Raw genomic sequence first — 10,000 nt, forward strand, 5'->3', positions numbered from 1 at the left:
TATAGGATTGTGCACCCAGCACACAGATATAAATACAGCTGACTACGCGTCTGCTCATTGTACGGATATTTTGATAATGTGGACTGTTTGTCCATGAAAGCTTGTAACTTTTGAATAAAAACTCCATTAGATACCATCCAGTTTGAATGAGGTCCTTTAGTAATTCTACTAATGCACAGAACAATTGTGTATGTGATAAAGTTAATATATATATATATATATACGAGTATATATATATATATATATATATATATATATATATATATATATATATATATATATATATATATATATATATATATGTATATTACATATCTGTGTGTGTATGTATGTATAAAATTATATATTACATATTTATATATATATATTACATATATATAATATGTGTATATATATATATATATATATATATATATATATATACATATATATATATGTATGTATATATATGTCATTCATAATGTGTGTTCGCTCCTTCACAAGAGTCTCTGTGTCCTTTGAACTTGTACATTTCCTCTTGCTAAAGGTAACCTTACGCTTTTTAGTGTGTATGATTAACATTCCACACGAGAAGAGCAAAGCTCCACACATAATTCTACTTCTCATTTAGGATTCTGGGTTCAGCAATAAAGCATGATAAAAAAACTCTGAAAATCGATATATTAAAGTCACTGAGGACAATAGAAAGTCACAGCCTTGGTGAATCTAGGCAGCAGATAATAAACATTGCGCATATTTTTGAGAAACATTCCTGTTAAACTTGGTATATTATTTTCCAGTGGTCAGTGAACATTCAGAAAATTGTTTCAGATCCTTGTTTAACAATATTTATTTCCTTTTCTGAAGCATTTAAGAACTTCATCGACATGACATCGGTACTGGATGAGTAACCGCCAAGAAATGGTGGACGTCGTCGCTGCAACACAAACTCCTGTAGCTTATTCAGGGTTTGGCACATAGGCAAACGAACGCACACACATCTATTTGCATTGAAACGGAAGGAAATATCTTTTACACTTGGATTCCCTATGGAATGTATATATATGTACAGTATATATATATATATATATATATATATATATATATATATATATATATATATATATACGTATACATTTGCAGTATATATAGATATAATAAAAGAATTATATATATATATATATATATATATATATATATATATATATATGATATATATAAATATGTATATACTTAAAATATATATATATATATATATATATATATATATATATATATATATATATATATATATATATATGCACATTATATATAGATATAATAAAAAGATATATATATATATATATACATATAAATATAGATATACATATGAATATGTATATATTTAAATATATATATATATATGTATTTAAATATATATATATATATATATATATATATATATATATATATATATATATATATATATATATATATATATATATATAAATTTATTAACTAATATAATCAGTACATACACATACATCCTGTTATTCGTAAGCAGAGAATTTGCAGAATACCAGTAATGTCTCATTGTTTGTTAATCCTTGTCGTTGATGTCCCGAAGGAAATAATAAGAGTCCATATTTATTCGTGTTGCACCCTAATTAAGGATTGCCGTCATTCCATCAGGGATCTCCTCCCTTTTTCGGTATTGCATCAGCTTCAATTATCTGGAAAGTGAACGAGAAGAGGATGACCGAAATAAACCAATTACCTTCTCGAGGGGTGAAGGGAAACGACTGTCGCTCGCCATTAATACCCTGGATCTTCACGGGGTTAAAGGTGTCCATTGTTCCTTTCCTGACAATGAATCCAGGGTGCTAAACATATTTGTTGTGGAATTGCAAATTGCTCTTGTCTGTTTAGTTAGTAGAATTCTTGCTTTGAGTTATTATTTATATATATGTATATATATATGTTGTATATATATATATATATATATATATATATATATATATATATATATATATATATATATATATATATATATATATATATATATAGGCAAGTTGGAGTAATGGAAATAGCGTTCTTTTCTTTATCATTTATCAAAACGCTGACGTTTCGTATCTCTTGATACATTTTCCAGGCTGAAAAAACGATGAACTTAAACAGTACTTGAGTATAAACACTAAAAGGTATACACATTATATACTTAGCACCATGTTAAAGGACGATGTAAAAAAAAGACAACCTTCAAAACACTTACAAGATATTTTAAAAAGTATTTAAAAAAGAACAGAACAGCAGAAGAAGTCCAGGGCCACTACGAAGAGCAAAGACACCTACCCACACCTTTAGTCCATAGTGCCCCCAAATTATGTTTGTATGCAAGATTTCCCTTTTTACATGACATTAGATTCCGGAAAAAATGGATCAGGCTATTCAACGGACAATTACCTGCTCTTAATCTTAAGTTAATCCCAATAAACTCACGAACCATTGGATCTCTTTTCCATGTCAAGGACAGGATTAGCCCCTTGTTTACTTTCGGAGTGATTTATAAATATAATTGTCCTAGATGTGATCTCGGCACTTACATCGGTTGTAGCAGGAGGCTGCTAAAAGTCCGAATCTCCTCTCATCAAGGAGTTAGTCGATTATCCAATCCCGAGCAGTCCAATGCAAGAAATCATAGGAAAATTTGTAAGACACATGTAGATGCTAAGGATTTTAGTATTGTGGGGAGGACCCGATACGTAGAAGAATTAACCACACTTGAATCTATTATGATTAAATTAACTGTTCCTGCCCTTAATCACCAATCAACTTCCACCCAGCTGTTCTTGGCGTAACGTATCTGCTGTAACCTCTTTGTTTATACTCCCCCCACTCTCCCTACCCCTTGCATTGGTTGTCTGTGCCAGTTTGCTTGACTACCGGTGTGGGTAGGTGTCGTTGCTTTTCGTATTGGCCCTGGCCTTCTTCTGCTGTTCTGTTCTTTTTTAAATGCTTTTTAAAATATCTTTTAAGTGTTTTTAAGGTTGTCCTTTTTTTAATTGTCTTTTAACATGGTGTTAAGTATATAATGTGTATACCTTTAAGTGTTTATGCACAATTACTGTTTAAGTTCATCGCTTTTTCAGCCTGTAAAATGTATCAAGAGATACGAAACGTCGGCGTATTAATAAATGGATAACGAAAAAGAACGCCTTTCCCTTACTCCAATTTGCCTGTTGTCTGAGTTTCTGCTCCTGTCTTCATTTTTTTATATATATATATATATATATATATATATATATATATATATATATATATATACATATATATATATATATATATATATACAGTATATAATATATATAAATATATATATATATATATATATATATATATATATATATATATATATATATATATATATATATATAATATATATATATATATATAATAGAATTTTACCAACTAAGCAGCCAGTGCAACTTGCAATTCCACAACAAATATGATTAGTACTGTGGATTCATTTTCTGGAAAGAAAATATATGGTATATATATATATATATATATATATATATATATATATATATATATATATATATATATATATATATATATATATATATATATATTTTATATCTTCTTTTTTCTTTTAACGTGCTTTTATTCCCATTTTTTTGTATGGGGTAATGATGCCTTCTTTTGAAGGACTTTTGATTTGGCTTTGGGGTAGACCTGTGGTCTCGATCGGCTGCCCTGCCTGACATCGCTTAGACCCCGGTACGTATGTTTCATGTATCATAACCGACCCAACGCCCTTTCTTCCCAGCAGCGAGAAGTTATTGCGCGGGTATGGCGAGAGTTCGAGACGTGTGGAGATGTTTGTTATGTTTTTTAGAAGGTGTTGTAGTGGCTTTGTTTTGTGTGTGTATTTAGTCTGTAACATCCATTTGATTTTTAAGCAAACCTATCCGTTAATATATATATATATATATATATATATATATATATATATATATATATATATATATATATATATATATATTTTTCGGAAATGATTCCTGCGTACTAAATATATTTGTTGTGGAGTTGCAAATTGTATTGGCTGCTTAGTTAGCAAAATCTCGTATCTATGATTTTATTTAATATATATATTATTATATTATATATATATATATATATATATATATATTATATATATATATATATATATAGTATATATATATATATATATATATATACATATAGTATATAAATAAAAAAGGAGAACTAGGAATTATATTTATTTATATATATATATATATATATATATATATATATATATATATATATATATATATATATATATATATATATATATATATGTATATGTGTGTGTGTGTGTGTGTGTGTGTGTGTGTGTGTGTGTAATTCAGTGCTACTTTTATCGTTGCTTTTGTTCCAGTACATTTTGGTAATAAACAAGGTTCTTTGAAGAGTCAAGGCTGGTTGACATTGATAAGACAGATCCAGTAGCCCTTCATGTAGTCTAGATTCATGTTATTTTATTTTAGAATTAAGTTTTAACTTACAATTTAAAATTTTTATGCTTGCTTATCTTTAAGTAAACATGATTTTGTTGACTCCTTTGTATTTTATTATTGAAACAACACAAAACCGTCACTAGCTGGAATTTGAACGGTTGCATTAGTGAAATGATTCCGAAGATATGTTTAAAATATTATTATTAATATTCTAAAGTTGCCCTAAGAAATCATCCTTCGTGGTGTATTACATTTAAATGATTGTGGTTTGATCTCACCACTGATATCATAAAGGTTATTGTAGTCTTCCTAAGATATATGAATTTTAAGTGTGTGTGCTTGTCTCCTCGACTGGTACTCCGTAATATTTGTAAATACATTCCTCCCTCTACTAATAGTAGCGAACACTCAACAGCCACATTAACACTGACAAAATAACATACATAACTATCTGTGTTTATAAGTGGGGAGGACTTGCAAGCGTTTGTGTGTGCATTCGAGCGAAGACTTAAACACTACATGGTTCCTATTCACACATTTTACGCAATAGTTGGATTTGGTGCAGTGAAACCCCTCTTCAGTTTCGAAGGCGTTTTGTAAATGAATTTAACTTCGCCTTCGGTTTTAAAGTTATTAAATTATTTGATTATTTTGAGGAGATTTTTCTCTTATGAGTTGCCCTCTTGCTAAAAACCTTGAATAAATGAACGAATTTAATTTCAGTATGAAGGCACAAACATCTCTGGAATGACAGCAGTCGAAGGCCATTCTTAATCGGAGATTCCAGTCACCTTTGGTTCCTTTTGTCTTATGTAAAGATGTGATGATTTTTTTTTAACGGTATTTAAATCGTTTGTCCCACGCCATTCTACTTTAATCCCTCCCCAGTTCTCGCTATTCTGTGTTTGCTCAACATTATTGTCTCGCTTGAGAAAATTCTGTGTTTGTTCTCGTTTATTTTGTACGTTCACTCATGGAATTTTGTAAAGTAAAACAATAGTATTGATGGTGAGCACTGTGGATGGATTACCATGGAATGATGGAATGACGTGGGACTAGCGATTTAAATACTGCGAGAAATGACCACATCTTTACGAAAGACGAAAAAAAAAAAAACCCAAAGTGACAGGAATCTCTTGTTAAGGGCGACCTCCGATTTATGTAACTCTAGATACGTTTGCTTTTGAAGCAGTCGTTTCGGAAAGGGGACTTGAAACTCTCGGGGTCGTTTTGTTCTAAGTAATTCATTTTCTGGCAGAAATTGGCAGAATCTGCGCATATTGCAGTGCCATATCCAGCTGATACTATTAACATCCTAATTGTTAGGACGTTTATTGGCCGAATTGAGATATCTGGAGTGCCTGCGCGCGGGGAAAGCGTATTGGCAACCGTTTTGACTAATGCATAGGTAGTGGAGCTAGATAAAATAATATATTTACTAGTGCTAATGTCAGTACTTTCAGGCTGAAGATTGCTGACGATGCAAATTATTTACATTCAACTCGAAAGTAGTGGAAATATTTAGTGATGTTATCTGTTATTAATCGTAATTAACATACATTTCGATGTAAGCCGTCGAAGGGAAAACATAAACATACACAAAACACAATGTCTGCATCTGAAAATAGAAAAGAAAGAATTAAATAACAAGACGTAAAACTGAAACACATATGGTGATGCTGAACAGCGAATAGAATGAAGAGAAAAGTAATATTGTACAAAACAGAGGCATATAATACAAATAGCTGTAAACAAACGAGTGAAGAAAAAATGAATAAATAAATTAATAAAATAATTATTAAATAAATAGTTGAATAATAAATTAAGAAGACCTAAATAGATGAATAAGCCAGTGGAAGTGTGTTTTAAGTATACTACCAAACACATGAGCTCAAATCCAAGTCTTTGGAGTATCTTGAGGCTATGCTGCAACTCAAGGTTTGAGAATATGGTTTTATGGCCACCACGCGGCGTAATAGCAGCCACGAACAAAGAATCGAGTTCTTTAGTAATTAAGGTGAATATAATTAAAATAATACCATATTTATTACAAGAATGCATTTGACAACGTCAGAGCAGTGATATGGAAGGTTTTGAGTAACCATAGCAATCCTGTTATTTTTTTTAAAGGTAATTGAAAGTATGTCATATATATACACATTATGTATATATATATATATATATATATATATATATATATATATATATATGTGTGTGTGTCTGTGTATACATACATATATAAATACACAGATCATTCAAGTTTTTTCCTAAGGATAGTTAGCTCCAATATATATATGTATGTATATATATATATATATATATATATATATATATATATATATATGTGTGTGTGTGTGTGTGTGTGTGTGTGTGTGTGTGTGTGTGTGTGTGTGTATTTTCCTCATGCATTCGTACAGAAATATTTTAGTCGTGCTGTTCACGTGAAATTGAATGGGACTTTATTCCCTCCTCGGCAGTCTGACCTTCTGCTCGTGAGCAGTTATTTTCGGTTGAGTGAACTTTGAAATTCCATATTGACATTCAGGACAAAGGGGCTTCTGTGGACGACTACCTATTTTTCCGGTCCATCGTGCCACAATCTGTCATTCCATTCGTACCTTGATGGCTTATTCTAGATAAACCTGTAAGGGAAGTAGTCTGTATGTCATTGGTAAATAAGGTTCTGGGGTTTGTATACCCTTAAGTCTTACGGTAGTGTGTTTTTATATTTTAGACATGCAAGAGTTTGAGGTCATGATAGAAGTGACTTATGAAGTTATCTCTTGAATTTCTATGTATCAGATAGAAATAAAACATGCAAGACTTTGAGGTCATGATAAAAGTGACTTACAAAGTTATCTCTAGACTTTTTTAAGTATCAGATATAAAAAAAAAAAAAGGAATGATTATCTCCTGACTTTTTAAGTGTTACATATAACAAGAAAAACAGGAATTGATTTCCTTTTAAAAGTCAATGAAACAATTCAGTAGCGCTGGTCCTTCACACTTAATGAGAGGTAATGGCTTCTCTTGAAATGTAGAACTAGGTTACTTTTATCAATTATTTCCATAATTTCTAAGGCAGCAAAGACTAATTGCTCTACGTGGAAACAACAGATCGAATTAAATGTCCCTCCAGACTTCAGTGCTGCAGTCAGTCAGTTGCTATTTCGAGAGAAGAAGCGGCACCTGCGCTCTGGTCTGGAGAGGCCTTGAAAAGCAGACCCGATTCTGGAAGACGCTGCGATTCTGCGATGTTGTGATAATCCACGTCTACGTTTTGAGCAGAGGTCCTCTCATACAGGTCGTCTGATTAGAATCCTCCTTCTTTTCCGGCTCGAATCCATGATTTGCATAGCCTAATTTAACTTTGCCCACTCTTCGTTCTTAAGGCCGAAGGAAAAAGAAAGTCAGGGGAAACTGCTCCGTGGCAAATATATCTTTTTTTTAAAGTGATGCGGCGAATTTGTTGTAATTGTCAGATATTTACTGATGCGTGAACGAACGTAATTTATATGAATTGAGAAGTTTTGATATCTCTTATGTTTTGAATCAGTAATTAGACCATGTTGTGTATTTTTTGTCTGGATTTCCTTCTGTGGTTGTCTACATAAAATTTTCAAGTTTGCTAGCCATCACAAACATGCAAAGCCACACGTTGAATATTTACTAACGAGTAAATTGTAACTGTAAATACTTGAAATTATTGTGCAAGCGTATTATTCCATACCGTATGAGGACAAGAACTTGTTGGAATGGAATGGAATATAGATTTTAGGCCAAAGGCCAAGCGCTGAGACCTATGATGTCATTCATCCCTGAAAGGGAAATTGAGAGCAGAAAGGTTTGAAAGGTGTAACTGGAGGCAAATCTCGCAGTTGCACTATGGAGCAGTTGTTAAGGAGAGGGTGGATAGCAAGTTGGAAGAAAGAGAATATGAATGGAGGTGAAGTAGAAGAAATGGAAAAGGTTGCAGCTAGGGGCTGAAGGGACACTTCAAAGAAGCCTTGAAGAATGCCTACAGTGCACCGTGTGAGATGCACTGACGGCATTACCCCCTTACGGGGGATAAGAACTTGTTAAACATGTTGGAGAACATAACCCTATGAGATGTGGCTTGTGTGTGTATGTGTGTGTATGTATATGTGTATGTGCATGTGTATGTATGTGCATCCCACATCACGTAATATTTGTGTCCTCCGGCAAACCATTATCAAGGATGTAATTAGGGGTCATAATGGGTCACCTCCAGCGATGGCGACTGTAATGAAGATATGTGGATCGCGAGACCCTTTTACACCATCAAGGGGCTTCCGAATCCTTTTGCTGATTGGCCCTCTGGTAATGAACAAACTATCCCCGCGAGATTAAGCTCCCGGATTAAAGAAAGAGGCTTCCGTGATGCCGCCCTTGGCTTTCTTCTTCTTCCGTCTTCGCTTGTGACTTTGGGTGTGCCGTATTAAAGACGACCAAAACAATGAGAGTAGTAGTAGTAGTAGTAAGTATAATTTATTATAATTATTATACGGTTGTAGAAAAACGCCCTTTATACTCTGGTTGTATGAAGTGAAGTAAAGCAAGGTTGTGGTTGGATAGTGCTTAAATAGGTAACTGCTTGATAGTACTTGCATAGGTAACTGCTTGATAGTACTTAAATAGGTAACTGCTTGACATTGCTTGAATAGGTAACCACCTGGGCAGGCAGACGTCTTGGAGCCGGTATACGGGTTACAACCTCATCCTAAAACATTTCTGCAAGTAGGTGTTAAGAAACGGATGCAGGTATACTCTGGGGAGAGAACGTAAAACTTCTTGACTTGGATTATGCTGATGATATGGTTCTGATCTGTGAGGGACCAGAAAAGATGCAGAGTGTTGGATTGTCTAGTGATTGAAGGTCGAAAGGTTGGTTTGGTTATCAATAGTGGAAAAACTGAAATCGTGAATATGAATATTGAAAATGCGCAGGATTGTCTAATTGAAGGCTTGGTTGTAAAGCAAGTGGATAAGTTCAAATATTTAGGCACTTATTTAGATAAGGATGGTTCTCTGAGCACAGAATTTATGGAAAGATTAAAAAAGGCTCATCAGGCAGTGGGAATGCTTAAAAATATTTGGAATAATAGCAATTTTTTTGTGCATAGAAAATCAAAATTTATAAGGTGATGTTTAGGAGTAATTTGATTTATGGGCATGAGTCATGGTACAGTACAGTGACTTCGGATAATAAATTCTTAGCATTTGAACATAAGGCGCTCAGAAGAATATTAGGAATTAATGGAGGGGTAGGATATCAAATAACAGAATTAGAGAAGTAACGGGGGTGCAGCCAGTCGATGAGCATGTTAGGTTCTCACGCTGGAAGTGGCTAGGCCGTGTGTACAGAAGACAGGGAATAGTACAAGATACACCGGGGTGGGTTGCCCCTGATAGAAGAGGTAGAGGTAGGCCAAAGGAGAAGTGGTTAAGGACAATGAGGCGGGAAGCAGGAGACGAGAGTTAGGGAGATCTTGAGAAGT

The sequence above is a fragment of the Macrobrachium rosenbergii genome, chromosome 4 (assembly GCF_040412425.1).
Source record: "Macrobrachium rosenbergii isolate ZJJX-2024 chromosome 4, ASM4041242v1, whole genome shotgun sequence".
NCBI classification, from domain to species: Eukaryota; Metazoa; Arthropoda; class Malacostraca; order Decapoda; family Palaemonidae; genus Macrobrachium; species Macrobrachium rosenbergii.